Source organism: Podarcis liolepis (genome assembly GCF_965112155.1).
Source record: "Podarcis liolepis genome assembly, chromosome: 3".
Lineage (NCBI taxonomy): Eukaryota > Metazoa > Chordata > Lepidosauria > Squamata > Lacertidae > Podarcis > Podarcis liolepis.
Window position 1 is genome coordinate 122,864,994 of NC_139557.1, and position 15,330 is coordinate 122,880,323.

Sequence of the window (15,330 nt, forward strand, 5' to 3'; positions counted from 1 at the left end):
TATCAATACATACTTAAAAAGAATCACTAAAATGCTATTTTAAAATATTTTCATAATGCCTTCCCACTTTTTCCAAAACATTCAGGGCAGTTTACTGTAAATCATATCGCTAACAGCAGAACCAGAAGCTCCAGTTATATATATATATATATATATCCATCCATTTTTGGAAACCGAGTTCTTTTCTTTTCTTTTTTTTATAAAATATTTTATTCAGTTTTCAAATACAAAGTTAGAAACATACACAGAAGAAAGAAGTAAAAGAAAAAAAGAAAAAAGAAAAAAAGAAAAGCAACTTTTCAAAACATTTTTTTATATAACCAACCGGACTTCCTCACATCTCCCTTACCCTGCATTCTTTATAATAAAAATATCAGCAAATTATTACCTTGTTTCGTGCCTTATTTTGTACTTTTCAAATGCTATACTTCTAAATTTAAGGTACTTTCCATCAGTTGCTCATATCTTAAATTAAACATAATATTACCTTAAACTTTTCTTAATGGTGTTTTATGTTGTAATGTTGTAAACCACCCCAATGCTTTCTGATATGGCCTTATAGAACTACTTCTAAATCTAGAAACAAAGGCAGACCTGTGTTGGCTCTGAAGACCCAAAGGGCAGGTTGTATTTGCAAAGTTCCCACTCGACAACCCAGGCAATTGCAGAGCTCAGAAATCAAGATGGATTCCCAGTTCAACAACACACTTTAGCCCAAGGGTCCCCAACGTGGTGCCCCCAGAGGCCTTTGCTGGCACCCAGAGAGTCCCATCCCCCTACGGAAATTAGGCTTCGAAGGAGAATGGCATGTCTCTGGGATGTGCCTGATGTGGGAATGTTCAGGGATGCAGGAGAGGATATATGGTTCTGTGTGAGTGTCTGGAGGCGGTTGGAGGATGGATGGCGGCTAACAGATTGAGGTTGAATCCTGACAAGACAGAAGTGCTATTTTTGGGGGGACAGGAGGTGGGCAGGTGTGGAGGATTCCCTGGTCCTGAATGGGGTAACTGTGCCCCCTGAAGGACCAGGTGCACAGCCTGGGAGTCATTTTGGACTCACAGCTGTCCATGGAGGCACAGGTTAATTCTGTGTCCAGGGCAGCTGTTTACCAGCTCCATCTGGTACGTAGGCTGAGACCCTATCTGCCTGCGGACTGTCTTGCCAGAGTGGTGCATGCTCTGGTTATCTCCCACTTGGACTACTGCACTCTACGTGGGGCTACCTTTGAAGGTGACTCGGAAACTACAACTAATCCAGAATGCAGCAGCTAGACTGGTGACTGGGGGCGGCCGCCGAGACCATATAACACCGGTCTTGAAAGACCTACATTGGCTCCCAGTACGTTTCCAAGCACAATTCAAAGTGTTGGTGCTGACCTTTAAAGCCCTAAACGGCCTCGGTCCAGTATACCTGAAGGAGCGTCTCCACCCCCATAGTTCTGCCCGGACACTGAGGTCCAGCGCCGAGGGCCTTCTGGCGGTTCCCTCATTGCGAGAAGCAAAGCTACAGGGAACCAGGCAGAGGGCCTTCTCGGTGGTGGCGCCCTCCCTGTGGAACGCCCTCCCACGAGATGTCAAAGAGATAAACAACTACCTGACATTCAGAAGACATCTTAAGGCAGCCCTGTTCAGGGAAGTTTTTAACGTGTGATATTTTAGTGTATTTTTGGTTTCTATGGAAGCCGCCCAGAGTGGCTGGGGAGGCCCAGCCAGATGGGTGGGGTATAAATAATAAATTATTATTATTATTGATTATAGCCTTTCCAACTTGTGTAAACAAGTTCACAATTTAGCAGAGTAACATTCCCCTTTTTTAAACTCAGCGGATGCGTTTGCTCAGGCTCGCTAAAGCCTCTATAATAACTGTTCTGGTAATTTCCCCTTATTCCTTCATAAAAGATAAGACACGACACAGTCTTCTATAAAAGTATAAAAAGAGTTTACTCACTCACATTCTGTTCACAATAGGATCCCAGAAGGCAGACTTAGCTTAGAAAAGTAACATACACCTGGAAACTATCTCATAAGGAAACAGACCCTTTGTCCAAGAGAGCTTCTTTGGCTAAGCAGATGTTGCTTCTTTGATGCATGTAGTCAAAGAGAGAGAGATGGCTGCCCTGCCCTGTGCTTTTGTCATTACCTGCACAGGTGAGGCCACGCCCACCTCTAGTCACATGCAGAGGAAGTCTGTCCCGGCCCAGAAGGAAACAGGAAGTTTACCTGCTGACGGGACAAACATTCCTCCCCCTGTGTAAACATGCTCACTCTAGGAATGTTGTACTTGACTGCTCTTGTGTTTCACATCCCACACCCGGCATAAGAACCCTGGAAGGAAGCCAAACTGCGGAACTCCCTGCCACTGGTGGCCACGAACTTGGATGGCTTTAAACGAGGATTAGACAAATTCATGGAGGAGAAGAAGGCTATTGAGGGCTACTAGCCATCACGGCTCGGCTCTGCCTCCACAGTCAGAGGCAGCAGTGCTTCTGAATGTCAGCTACTAGAAACCACAAGAGGGGAGAGTTGGTCTTGTGTTCGAGTCCTGCCTGCAGGTTTCTCCCACAGGCATCTGGTTGGCCGCTGTGAGAACAGGAGGCTGGACTAGATGGCCCATGGGCCTGACCCTGCAAGTTCCTCTTATGATTTTAGGAATAATCATAATCAAATTTTATTTATAAGTTGCCCTCCCCAGCCAAAGCCGGGCTCAGAGCGGCTAACAACAATAAAATCACATAAAATCACAATCAATTACATAAAATCACAATCAAGTAATTAAAATACATTCTAAAATCAATACATTCTAATTCAGAAGCTGCCTTATATGACATCTTTTATCCAACTCAGTATTGTCTGCAGTGGCTTTTTAGAGTTTCAGACTGGGGACATTGCTAATGATAGAATTGTAGAATTGTAGAGTTGGAAGGGACCCCCAAAGGTCATCCAGCCCAACCCCCTGAAATGCAGGAATCCCAGCCAAAGCATCCCTGTCAGACAGCCATCCAGCCTCTGCTTACAAATCTCCAAGGAAGGAGAGTCCATCACCTCCCAAGGGAGACCGTTCCGCTGTCAAACAGCTCTTACTGTCAGAAAGTTTTTCTGAATGTTTAGTCGGAATTTCCTTTCTTGATACTTGAAGCCATGGGTTCGAGTCCTACCCTCCAGAGCAGGAGAAAATAAGCTTGTTTGCTCTTCCATGTGACAGCCCTTGAGATAGTTGAAGGTGGCTATGCTATCTCCTGTGTATCCTCTTTCCCAGGCTAAACATACCCTGCTCCTTCTGTCAGGACCTCATCCTACACTCGAGTAGGACCCTGGCAGAGACACATGCCCGACTGGCATGTTCCCTCCCTCCTGGTCGATCGTTCAGGAGCTTCAAAAGCTTTCTCCTGCCTGAACATCACAGAGACTGATGCCAACCGACACCGTCACACTTAGGGATCCACAGAGTCTTCGCAGCTTGCGTAACTCAGCCACTCAGCATTTTGGCTAATCTACTTTATTTACATATAAACACACACGGAGCACTGCAACATGGCTCCCTCTCTCTCTAGCATCAGACAGCAAAGAAGAAAAGGACAACGGACAATAATCCCACTTCAGAGAACACCGTAACACAAACATCCTGTCTCCGTCACTTCCCAAAACATATACCGTCATGTGAAAGACAACAATCCCATGACTGCAATCACGGAGCAGGAATTCTAACACCTTCAACCGTTCCTCATCAGGCTTGGTCTCCAGACCCTGGATGTGCCAGGGATTAAATCAGGAACCTTTTGCACGCAGAAGAAAGTGATCTGCTTCCAGGTATCAGGAAAAAGAAAGAAAAACTACGTACCAGCCTGAACTGGGCAAGATGAGGTCACGATCTGAATTGGCGTCAGAGACCTTTGTGTGATGTTCTTTGCAACGAAAACTGAACGTAAGTCCCTTTCGAAGCTCAAGTTTATTTTGGGCAAACTTCACTATATATCCAGAACGAATGGACAGGCGAAGATCTATTCCACACACACACACACACACGATTTATCTCAGTCACATAAGCTTCTTAAAAATGCACAGATAGTTTTCATTAGATTACAAATGGCCGGAGGCTTAAGAAGTAATTTGCGTCGGCCAGATCATGTGTCAGGGATCTCTTACACTTTTATCCCGAATTTCCTCCCGAGAGCACAGTTCTCCCCTTAGAAACGTAATTTAAAAAATACTGTGTGAGGGGTATTGTTTCTGCTTGTTATTATGGGATGCATGACACTGACACTGACACTGACAGGTAGGGAGAAACCACCTGAATGAAATCTTGGAGATCTTTCACTCCTGCAAAGTGTACACGGTCCGGAACTAGATCATAGCTGTCAACTAAGGGAGCTGGGCATGTTTAGCCTGGAGAAGAGGAGGTTAAGGGGTGATATGATAGCCATGTTCAAATATATAAAAGGATGTCACATAGAGGAGGGAGAAAGGTTGTTTTCTGCTGCTCCAGAGAAGCTGACACGGAGCAATGGATCCAAACTACAAGAAAGAAGATTCCACCTAAACATTAGGAAGAACTTCCTGACAGTAAGAGCTGTTCGACAGTGGAAATTGCTGCCAAGGAGTGTGGTGGAGTCTCCTTCTCTGGAGGTCTTTAAGCAGAGGCTTGACAACCATATGTCAGGAGTGCTCTGATGGTGTTTCCTGCTTGGCAGGGGGTTGGACTCGATGGCCCTTGTGGTCTCTTCCAACTCTAGGATTCTATGATTCTATGAACTTTTCCCTTTTCTTGCGAGGAATCCTATTCGGAATAAGGGAATTTCCCTTTGAAAAAGGGAAACATTCACAGCTATGAACTAGATGGAGAAATAGTTTGACTCTGTATAAGGCAGGTTTCCGTGCTCCTAACCTGACGGCCGATCCCTCCTCCAGAGATTTTGCAGGCTGCGGCAGATCGTGATCCTTCTGGGGAGAACAAGCGAAGAAAACCTGCCCGCTAGAAAGGATGGAGTGCAAAAACTGTCTCTCTGCAGCCTTCCTCTTCCTTGCAGCTGTGAATCACAGCCTCCTGTAATTCAGATTAGACTCCTCTCAACCACCCTGGAAAGGCAAACCCAGAAATCTTGGTGCCACCATCAACCTCGAGACAGGCAGATCATGCCACTGCCCACCTGCAGGCTTGCCAGGGAGTTAATGAGACAAGCTGTCTCTCAAATTATAGCACGAGGAGGTGGAGAATGACAAGCGATCCGTGGAAGAGAGAGAATCAGCTCTGCGCCACTCATCCCCTCGCCTGTCACCCGCTGGATTTTCCAACACGCATGCTAAAAAGGCAGAGGATAGGCTTTCTGGCACCAGAATCTGTCAGAGAGGAACTCGCCGCCTTGCCAGCTTTTGCCTATTCATTTACGACTGTGACCACGGTTGCCGTGGTTTGTATAGCACCGTCCACTTTTAATCACCTTCTGCAATAATAATAATAATAATATTTATATCCTGCCCATCTGGCTGGGTTTCCCCAGCCACTCTGGGCGGCTTCCAGCAAAATATTAAAATACAATAATTCATCAAATATTAAAAACTTTCCTAAACAGAGCTGCCTTCAAATGCCTTCTAAAAGTCAGATACAGTGAACGCTCGGGTTGTGAATGTGATCCGTGCGGGATGTACGTTCACAACCCGCAGCGTTCGCAACCCGCATCTGCACATGCATGTATCGTGATATCAGCTTCATAGTTTCTGACCTGGCTAAATATCGCGAATCCCGATGCGTGTGCAAAAATCACAATGCGGGGGAAACCGTGAAGCCAGCCGATGCCTCTACATAGCTCCCTCCTTTTTTCAGACGTTGAGATTTATCAGTATATCACAATGTTTAGCTGGTGACATATTGCAAAGTTGAAAACCAGCTCCGTCGTTATTTCCAGATACCGTATTTTTTGCTCCATAAGACAAACTTTTTTCTTCCTAAGAAGTAAGGGGAAATGTCTGTGTGTCTTATGGAGCGAATGTGTGGTCCCTGGAGCCGAATTCCCCATAGGCAAAAAGCAGATCATGCTTTTTTGTGTGTGTGTGAAAGAGGGAAGTGGGTGTTGAAACAAAGCCGCTGAGCAGCTAATCGGCAAGCGATCGGGCTAGAGATAAAGGAGGCTGCCTGGGAGGGGGGGAGGTAAAGACAGCAAACTTGCAAAGGGGGGGAGGAATAGGAAGACTAAAGCAATAAGGAGAGAAATTAGAAGAAAAGGAGGAACAAAAAACTGCTCCAGCTAAGGAAAAGACACTAAGGCAAACAAGAGTGTTGAAAGGAAGCAGCTGATCGGTAAGCGATCGGGAGAGAGATAACGGACTCTAGCAATAAAGGAGGCTGCCTGGGAGGGGGGAGATAAAAGCCCATGGATCCTCAGGATTTTTGCATTGGGTCACCCCAAATTCACCATCAGATCACATAGTATGTCCATGGCTACAGCCTGCACTGAGAAAAACCACACATCCACTATTTCGTGGAGCCGTAATGGCGCAAAAATGTGGTTACAAAGCATGGAACCACATGGATTCTCAGGATTTTTACATTGGGCTACCCCAAACTCACCGTCAATCACATGTCTGTGGCCACAGCATGAACCACAAAAATTATACATCCACTGTTTCATTCAGAATATTTTTTTTTCTTGTTTTCCTCCTCTAAAAACTAGGTGCGTCGTATGCAGCGAAAAATATGGTATATCCATATATTATGATGTTTAGCTGGTGATACATTGCGATGCTGAAAACCAGGTATCGCCCAGCCCCAGATGCCAATGGGAAACCAGCAAACAGGATTTGTGCAAGATCGACTCTCCCCTCTTGTGCTTTGGCTGGGGAGGGCGGGATATAAATAACATTATTATTATTATTATTATTATTATTATTATTATTATTATTAAGGATGCTGGAGCATCTGGGGCCCCTTAGGGCCTGATCCAGTCTCTTCTTAGGCTTTTGTGAGCCTATTTTCACATGCAGCACAATGACACACAGTTCTGCCGAACGAAGCACTACGTAGGCAAATTAGCTCCCTTCCGCCTGTCTGGCCCAAAGAATGCAGTATTATTTTAAAAGGGGAGTTTTTAAAAAAAACACAAACCAAGCTCTCTGCAGTTTGCATGTGGCTCATCCCCTTCCGCTAATGACTTCTTTAGCCGGGATTCATTCTGGCAGGATTCACAGCAATTAGCATCGCTGGTTTTTAATTGCATTTCACTTCTGCTGTCTCAGGCAGGGTGCATCTGTCATGGGGGCAGGCCTCTCCCCATAGACCCTGCCTTCCACCCCCTGCCCCACTCTCCAGGAATTGTCAGAAGGGACTGCTAAGTGCTGAGAGACTGCAATGCACAAACACCGACACCTGATCCTGGCTGCAAGACGTTTTCTCTGCACCGCAGACCAGAGCGGCAAAACAAGGAATGGTTGTCTGTTGCAAGCCCAGCTCCAAGCCCTGCACGTTTTAAGGTGCTTTTTTAAAAGGCAGACCTAAAAGGGTGTCGAAACTGCGCAAAACAAAACACAGACCAGAGGAGCAAACAATGATTATCCCCTCCTCAAGGGGAGCATTTGCAAAAGTGGAGCATAGATAGCTTGAGCTTCTCTCCCCCAGTACAAAGAAACACCGGTTAGTCCTGATTCTCAGATCAGCAGGTGAGGCTAATAATAATAATAATAATAATAATAATAATAATAATAATAAATTATTTATACCCCGCCCATCTGGCTGGGTTTTCTCAGCCACTCTGGGCAGCTTCCAACAAAACACTAAAATACAATAACCTATTAAACATTAAAAGCTTCCCTAAAGAGGGCTGCCTTCAGATGTCTTCTAAAAGTTTGGTAGTTATTTTTCTCTTTGACATCTGGTGGGAGGGCGTTCCACAGGGCGGGCGCCACCACCGAAAAGGCCCTCTGCCTGGTTCCCTGTAACTTGGCTTCTCACAGTGAGGGAACCACCAGAAGGCCCTCGGCGCTGGACCTCAGTCAACCTGGGTCTGAACTGCAAACACTTTGGACTGCAGGTGGGTGTCTACCATAGTTATTTACTTACACCATTTCTATACCACTTAATATATTAAAAAACATGGTCATCTGTCCTGGGTGCTTCAATTGAGATTCCTACATTGCAGGGGGTTGGACTAGATGACCCTCAGGTTTCCTTCCAGGTTTACAATTCTATGATCCTTTGTCGAGGCTCCGTTCTCTGGGAGGACACTTGCTTTAGCTATTTTGCTCTGCAGGCAAATATTCTGGGGTATATCAGCCCTTAGGATAATAGAACTGTAGAGCTGGAAGAGACCCAAAGAGTCCTTTAGTCCAAATGTCTGAAATGCAGGAATCTCAGCTAAAGCATCCAGGATAAAACTTCTGCTTAAAAAGCTCCAACGAAGGCGAGTTCACCACCTCCTGAGCAAGACTGTTCCACTGTCAAACAGCTCTTGCCCTCAGAAATTTCTCCCCGGTGCTTAGGAAACCAAACCAATAGGGCCCAGTCATCATCAACCAGTGCTGTCTGGTGGTTTTGAGCTACAACTCCCATGGGAGTTGTAGTCCCAAACTTCCAGAGGGAACCTCATTGGAGAAGGCTGGGCTACCCAATTTGACCCGGTGGGGTAATGGCAGGCAGCAGGGATTCGTCCTTCTCCACAAGGTTGCAAACAGCCAAACCAGAAGCAAAGCCTGCAACCTCCAGGGAATGGCAATTGTGCCACCCCAAGGGACACGGGTGGCGCTGTGGGTTAAACCACAGAGCCTAGGACTTGCCGATCAGAAGGTCGGCGGTTTGAATCCCCGCGATGGGGTGAGCTTCCGTTGCTGGGTCCCTGCTTCTGCCAACCTAGCAGTTCGAAAGCACATCAAAGTACAAGTAGATAAGTAGGTACCACTCCGGCGGGAAGGTAAACGGCGTTTCCGTGCGCTGCTCTGGTCTGCCAGAAGTGGCTTAGTCATGCTGGGCACATGACCCGGAAGCTGTACGCCGGCTCCCTCGGCCAATAAAGCGAGATGAGCGCCGCAACCGCAGAGTCGGCCACGACTGGACCTAATGGTCAGGGGTCCCTTTACCTTTAAGGCACCCACAAACCTGGTTGCTCTGGAGACATCCCAGCCATGCACTGCGACAAAATAGACCTCTATGAATCAATGCGCAATTGCCAGGCCAAAAATGCAGAAAAGTCAAGGAATAACTGCAGTACCTGGAATTGTACCTGCCTTGCAAGGCTCACGGTAGAAAACTATCTGAGCCCCCCAGGATCGGATCGGCTTGTAAAAGGGATCCCAGCTGAAACGCGCTCTGCAGAGAATCCGCCCCGGGCGGGAAGGCCGGGATCTGGTGGCACCAATGCCCCCTGCCCTCCAGGACGCAGAAGGGACGGGTGCAGATTTAATCATCTCTCCCTGCGCGACGAAGGCTGCAGGGGAAAGAGGGCTTTTGCCAGCTGCCGCAGCCAGATGTTTGACATTAGCAGCCCCTCTAAGTGTAAAGGATTTGCCTCTGTGAGCAATGTGGCTTTCGGCGGGGTCAGGGAAGGATAAAACGCAATTGGACTAAGTGTTTTGCAGGATGCGAGCCAAGGAAAGGGAGACCTGCTGGTATTGTGAATCACCAAGCTAGGATGAGCCAGGAAGGGAAGCAGCAGAAGCAAAGAAGTTGGGCCGCAAAGACTCTCTGGGTGACCTTGGCACCCTGCAATCGGTGTTAGAAACTCAGGTATGTAATCTAGGTGCCCAATGGCTCCTTGAACCAAGGTCAGAGTCGCCAAAGCGGAATATCTAGTTGCCATCTTGGGGCAAGGCGGCTCCAAAGTCTTATTTTTGTTGTTGAAGGTTTTTTCTTTCAGCAAAATCGAAAAAACATCTTCAACTTTTCTGTCCGGATTTCCACTTTTTGAAATATGGCAACCCTATGGGACGCGGGTGGCGCTGTGGGTTAAACCACAGAGCCTAGCACTTGCCGATCAGAAGGTCGGCGGTTCAAATCCCCGAGACGGGGTGAGCTCCCGTTGCTCAGTCCCAGCTCCTGCCCACCTAGCAGTTCGAAAGCACCTCAAAGTGCAAGTAGATAAATAGGTACCGCTCTGGCGGGAAGGTAAACGGCGTTTCCATGCACTGCTCTGGTTCGTCAGAAGCGGCTTAGTCCTGCTGGCCACATGACCCAAAAGCTGTACGCCGGCTCCCTTGGCCAATAAAGCAAGATGAGTGCCGCAACCCCAGAGTCGGCCACGGCTGGACCTAATGGTCAGGGGTCCCTTTAACTTTACCTTTTATGCAACACTATAAAGTCTCACATGGGATATAACTGATCTATGGAAGGAGCTTTATGATATGAAAATAGGGACGATGCTTGTACTATTGTAACGCAAGAAGACCCTTAATAAGAACATTTTTTAAAAAAAATCACTTGCTGCCAGATCCACAGGGGTTCCAGTATATTTAAGGTGTTGTTACAGAAGTTTCCTCGCCTCCCCTTTGATGGTTTTAAACAGATGTTCTGCTCTTGTGTTTATGCTGGCTTAACATCTCTCTCTGCATCAATACATCTATATATATGACTTGCATTGTAAAAATAATAAATAAATACATAAATCTGGCAGGTTCAGAGGATGACCTTGAACTGGGTTAAGAACTTGGAGAAGTGAAAGAAGGAAAATTCCCTTGCTCCAAGGATAGTCCGCATATATACTGGCCAATTCTGACCTCTTTTTCTTAATGGTGACATGGACCATTCATAACGTAGCAATATTCTTCACAACTGTGAGCAGGGCAGGTGAAGGCAAGGGACAAAAATTCGATACAGTGGTACCTCAGGTTAAGTACTTAATTCGTTCCGGAGGTCTGCTCTTAACCTGAAACTGTTCTTAACCTGAAGCACCACTTTAGCTAATGGGGCCTCCTGCTGCTGCCGCACTGCTGGAGCCCGATTTCTGTTCTCATCCTGAAGCAAAGTTCTTAACCTGAAGCACTATTTCAGGGTTAGGGGAGTCTGTAACTTGAAGTGTATGTAACCTGAGGTACCACTGTATACTGAATTGCTGCTCTTGCTTAGGCTGCACAGGAAAAGTGTCTGGGTTCCTGAAATTCATTCTGATTTGTGCAGGTCAAATATAACAGATAGAATTCTAAAGGAGATTGTATTAGTGTGCGAAAACAGCCCAGATCTAAGGATCCCTGGATGGGTGTCCAATCCTGGCACCCAGACATCTTCACTTGGTCGCATGTGGCCGAGAGCCAGGTGCAAAATGCGCCTGGCTAGTTTCGAACACAGCGTCTGCAATCTAGCAACACTGATAAACCTCGCAGGGGTGTTATGTAAGGATGACACAGCTGTGGGCTCCACGGTTTAAGAAGCTGGAAGGTGCGCAGAGCAGGCTGACCAGGATCATAGAATCATAGAATCATAGAATCATAGAATCATAGAGTTGGAAGAGACCACAAGGGCCATCGAGTCCAACCCCCTGCCAAGCAGGAAACACCATCAGAGCACTCCTGACATATGGTTGTCAAGCCTCTGCTTAAAGACCTCCAAAGTAGGAGACTCCACCACACTCCTTGGCAGCAAATTCCACTGTCAAACAGCTCTTACTGTCAGGAAGTTCTTCCTAATGTTTAGGTGGAATCTTCTTTCTTGTAGTTTGGATCCATTGCTCCGTGTCCGCTTCTCTGGAGCAGCAGAAAACAACCTTTCTCCCTCCTCTATGTGACATCCTTTTATATATTTGAACATGGCTATCATATCACCCCTTAACCTCCTCTTCTCCAGGCTAAACATGCCCAGCTCCCTTAGCCGTTCCTCATAAGGCATCGTTTCCAGGCCTTTGACCATTTTGGTTGCCCTCCTCTGGACACGTTCCAGTTTGTCAGTGTCCTTCTTGAACTGTGGTGCCCAGAACTGGACACAGTACTCTAGGTGAGGTCTGACCAGAGCAGAATACAGTGGCACTATTACTTCCCTTGGTCTAGATGCTATACTTGGTCTAGATGCTATACTCCTATTGATTGGATGATCAAGGGTCTTAAGACCAGGCCTTATGAGAGATGTTTAGCCTGGAAAAGAGTTAAACATGAGAGCCATCTTTGGATATCTGAAGCACTGTCACACGGAAAGCTTTGTTTTCTGCTCCTCCAGGGGACCCAAAGGACATCTAGTCCAACCCCCTGCAAGGCAGGATCCGTGGGGAAGGAAAAGAACGGATAGGAGTTGTACAAGAACGTGGAGGCTTCCCATTCCCAGTGGAGGCTGTGCAGGAAAAAAATCCTGGGGAAATCGTGCTCCAAATTGTGGTTTGAGGTCGGCACACAGCTCCCCTTGAATTATCTGAGGACAAGGGAGAGATATTTTGGCAAAGCGTCCACAAGGCAGCAATCCATCGACACTCGACAGAACGCAAAGACGTCACTGCGGCGGAGATGTCAAGCAGACAGATTCGGGAAGGAATCCAGCAAATTATACCATGTTTGCAAATTGCACGCCAGCTTTTTACAACTAGCTATACAGTATATATATAAGGTGACAAAAAGGCCAGTTAAACTTTAATGTTCATTTATGCAGCACTTTTTAAACACAGGCTTGCAGACAAGTTGTACTCAAGTTTACAAGCCCTCAAATGAATTTAATCCCACCGTCGCTATCAGCCTGCATTAAAAATATGAATGGGATGTCTTCCAAGAGAGACTGCCAAGAGGAAGTCTCTGGCATTGCTCGACTTGAAGGCTCCCGGATGCTCCCTGGAAAAGCAGCAAGGCAGTTTGGCTACCCTTACTGGGAAAATGGAAAATGGATGACCTCAATGAGCCCATTTTACAGATGGAGAACTGAGGCGAGGCTAAGAAACAGGACTGGCCCCACTGCCATCATGGCAAACTATCCTAAAGGAAGACTTTTGAGCTGAGGTTGGATGGCCATCTGTCGGGGATTCCTTAGCTGTGGTTCCTGCACATTCCAGGGGGTTGGACTAGATGGCCCTTTGGTGTCCCTTTCACCTCTACAGTGCTGTGATTCTGTGGTCCAGCTAAACTGCAGCAAGTCTCTTTTGTTAACTGGGGATCTCTCTCCTCGGTAACTATTCCATATTAAGGACTGATCTTCTGAAGGAAATGGAATATTCCACAAAGCAAGGGTTAAGTACTGCAGTTGAGATGCACAGCCATATCAAAATCCCAAAACAAGCCCAGCCCCAATATCACAGTTTATTCACGAAACATGATTCACCCATGACTGGGATGCAAGCCAAAATAGATCAAGCAAAAAAAGGAAGAAGAAGAAAAAACACAACCCAAAAGGTTGCAGTGGTATTTGAGTCAATCTTTGAACTCATCTTTACTCCCTCCACCACGGATCAGGCACAGAACATTCACGGACATTCAAACTGGAAGAGTCGGTCACAGACAGAACTGCCCTGCAAGCAGAGATGCAGCAGCTAAGGATTTAGAGCTCCTGGCTCAGGCAGCAGAGCAAAACCAGCCAGCGAAAGACTGGGGAAGTGGCAATCCTAGAAGGACGTATTTTCAGCTCACCAACCAACCAGATTCGTGCATCGCTGGGGGTTGGACTAGATGACCCTTCCTATTCTCTGGGTTGCAATGGAACAATGACGAGATCAGCTTCAAAAAGAAAAGGCTCTCTTCTTGGCTCAGCTTTTGCAAGGAATCTCGGAGTTTGACGCAGCAGAAGCCGGCTCGGTGTGTGTGAACCTTGTGCAAATCACCCCCCCAAACCTCCCCCCCCCACACACAATTGCCTTTGCAAGCCCTGATTCAGAAACATCTGCCTGTTGCAACTCTGGAGAAAGACCAGCTGCATCACTGAAGCTGGCTTTCGGAGAGGGCTGCGGGAGCTGACCTGCTATCTGCAGGATCGGGGCCCTGGGACGGCATTACTCGCCAGACAAACCTGAACAAGGGGGTGGGGGGTAACCATGCCCAGATTCACACACACACACCCGCCCTGCAAACACACACAAAGCAAATTGTAAACACAGACCCACAGCTGCGAATGCTGCATTGCAGGGGGTTGGACTAGATGACCCCTGGGGGCTCCCATGATTCTATGATAATAGAGGACCCCCCCCACATACACCCAATTGCACAGATCACCCCCCCCCCAAATCCCACAGACCAACCTCTCCTGGATTTGCCCCACCAGAGCAAGGCAGCTGCAGACACCAGGCTGCGTTATCGCAAGCAAAATATGGGGAGGGGGCAGAATTGGGACCCATTGAATATGGCATTCCAAGGGAATTAAGTAACAACACAGGGTTTTTTGTGGGGGGGGCGTGCAGGGAGCAGTGGCAAAAATTGTTGCCTGCACAGCAGAAGCGTTCCCTGGTCTCCAGCAGAGGCTACAACTTTTGTTCACTAGGCTGTCAATACAACAGCGGATTTTTATTTTTGCTGCTGGGGGGTTAACCCTTTGATGCCCTCTGCAGAGCTCTATTCTACTGGACTCCAGCCTTGGAGTCCTTTGTAGTCTTTACGGAGTTCCAGGGAAATTTGGGGGGGGGTGTGGAAACTGGAGGAAAGGAAATACCGTGATTTTTTTGGGGGGGGCGGTCATAAAAAGACAACTTTCAGGGGGCTGGACTAGATGACCCATGGTGTCCCTTCCAACTCTACATTTCCACAATTTCTTCTCCATGTCCCGGTGGAGCCACCGGAACAAGACCCTGCCTGCTCCGTAACACCAAAGAAGCTCCCCTGTCAGTCTTGATTTCTACCTGCGGGGAATTCCCTTTCATGCCTTTTTTTGGGATTTCAAACTGCCATCTGAATTTGGGGACGCGGGGGGGGGGCACAGTCCAGACACACGCCGGACCTGTGGACCACACTACCAAGTTACATATATATTTTTTTTAAAAAAAAAACCTTTCTTTCTTTCTTTCTTTTTCAGTATCAGCCGCTGCAGATATTGTGATTTTCAGAAGGGGGGGAGGAGGGACAAGGAGGAGAGGGGGCTGCTTAACTCTTTCCTTCCCAGTCAGCCCCCCCTCCGTTTTGCATAGAATTGCTTCTCCCCGCAGCTTCAGTGCAGAACATAGCTGTCAACGTTCCCCCCCCCCCGCCTTTTTAAGAGAAATTCCCTTATTCCGAATAGGATTCCTCACCAGAAAAGGGAAAAGTTGACAGGTATGGTGCAGAAACGCCACAAGATACCTATTTATCAGGCCTTGGAGATATATATTTTTTTTGGGGGGGACGCTCTTTTTTGCGAGAACACCCCCCCAAAAAAAACAAAAAACACGCCCAACAACAACAACCAAGCAGAACTGGGGAGATCTTGTTTCCTGGGGCCAAAACTGATGAAAGACCGCTTTATTTATTTTTTCTTTCCTGACACAGC

The 15,330-nt window shown here is 47.1% G+C and overlaps 2 protein-coding genes across 10 annotated transcripts in view; one reads left to right on the forward strand and one right to left on the reverse strand.

The window, feature by feature from the left end:
• FBXO16 (F-box protein 16) overlaps positions 1-15,330 on the forward strand; it is an 810,609-nt gene that overhangs the window by 619,787 nt on the left and 175,492 nt on the right. The window lies entirely within an intron of this gene.
• The window catches only part of EFR3B (EFR3 homolog B), a 141,228-nt gene that overhangs the window by 82,499 nt on the left and 43,399 nt on the right, over positions 1-15,330 (reverse strand). The gene's annotated exons all lie outside the window — the stretch shown is intronic.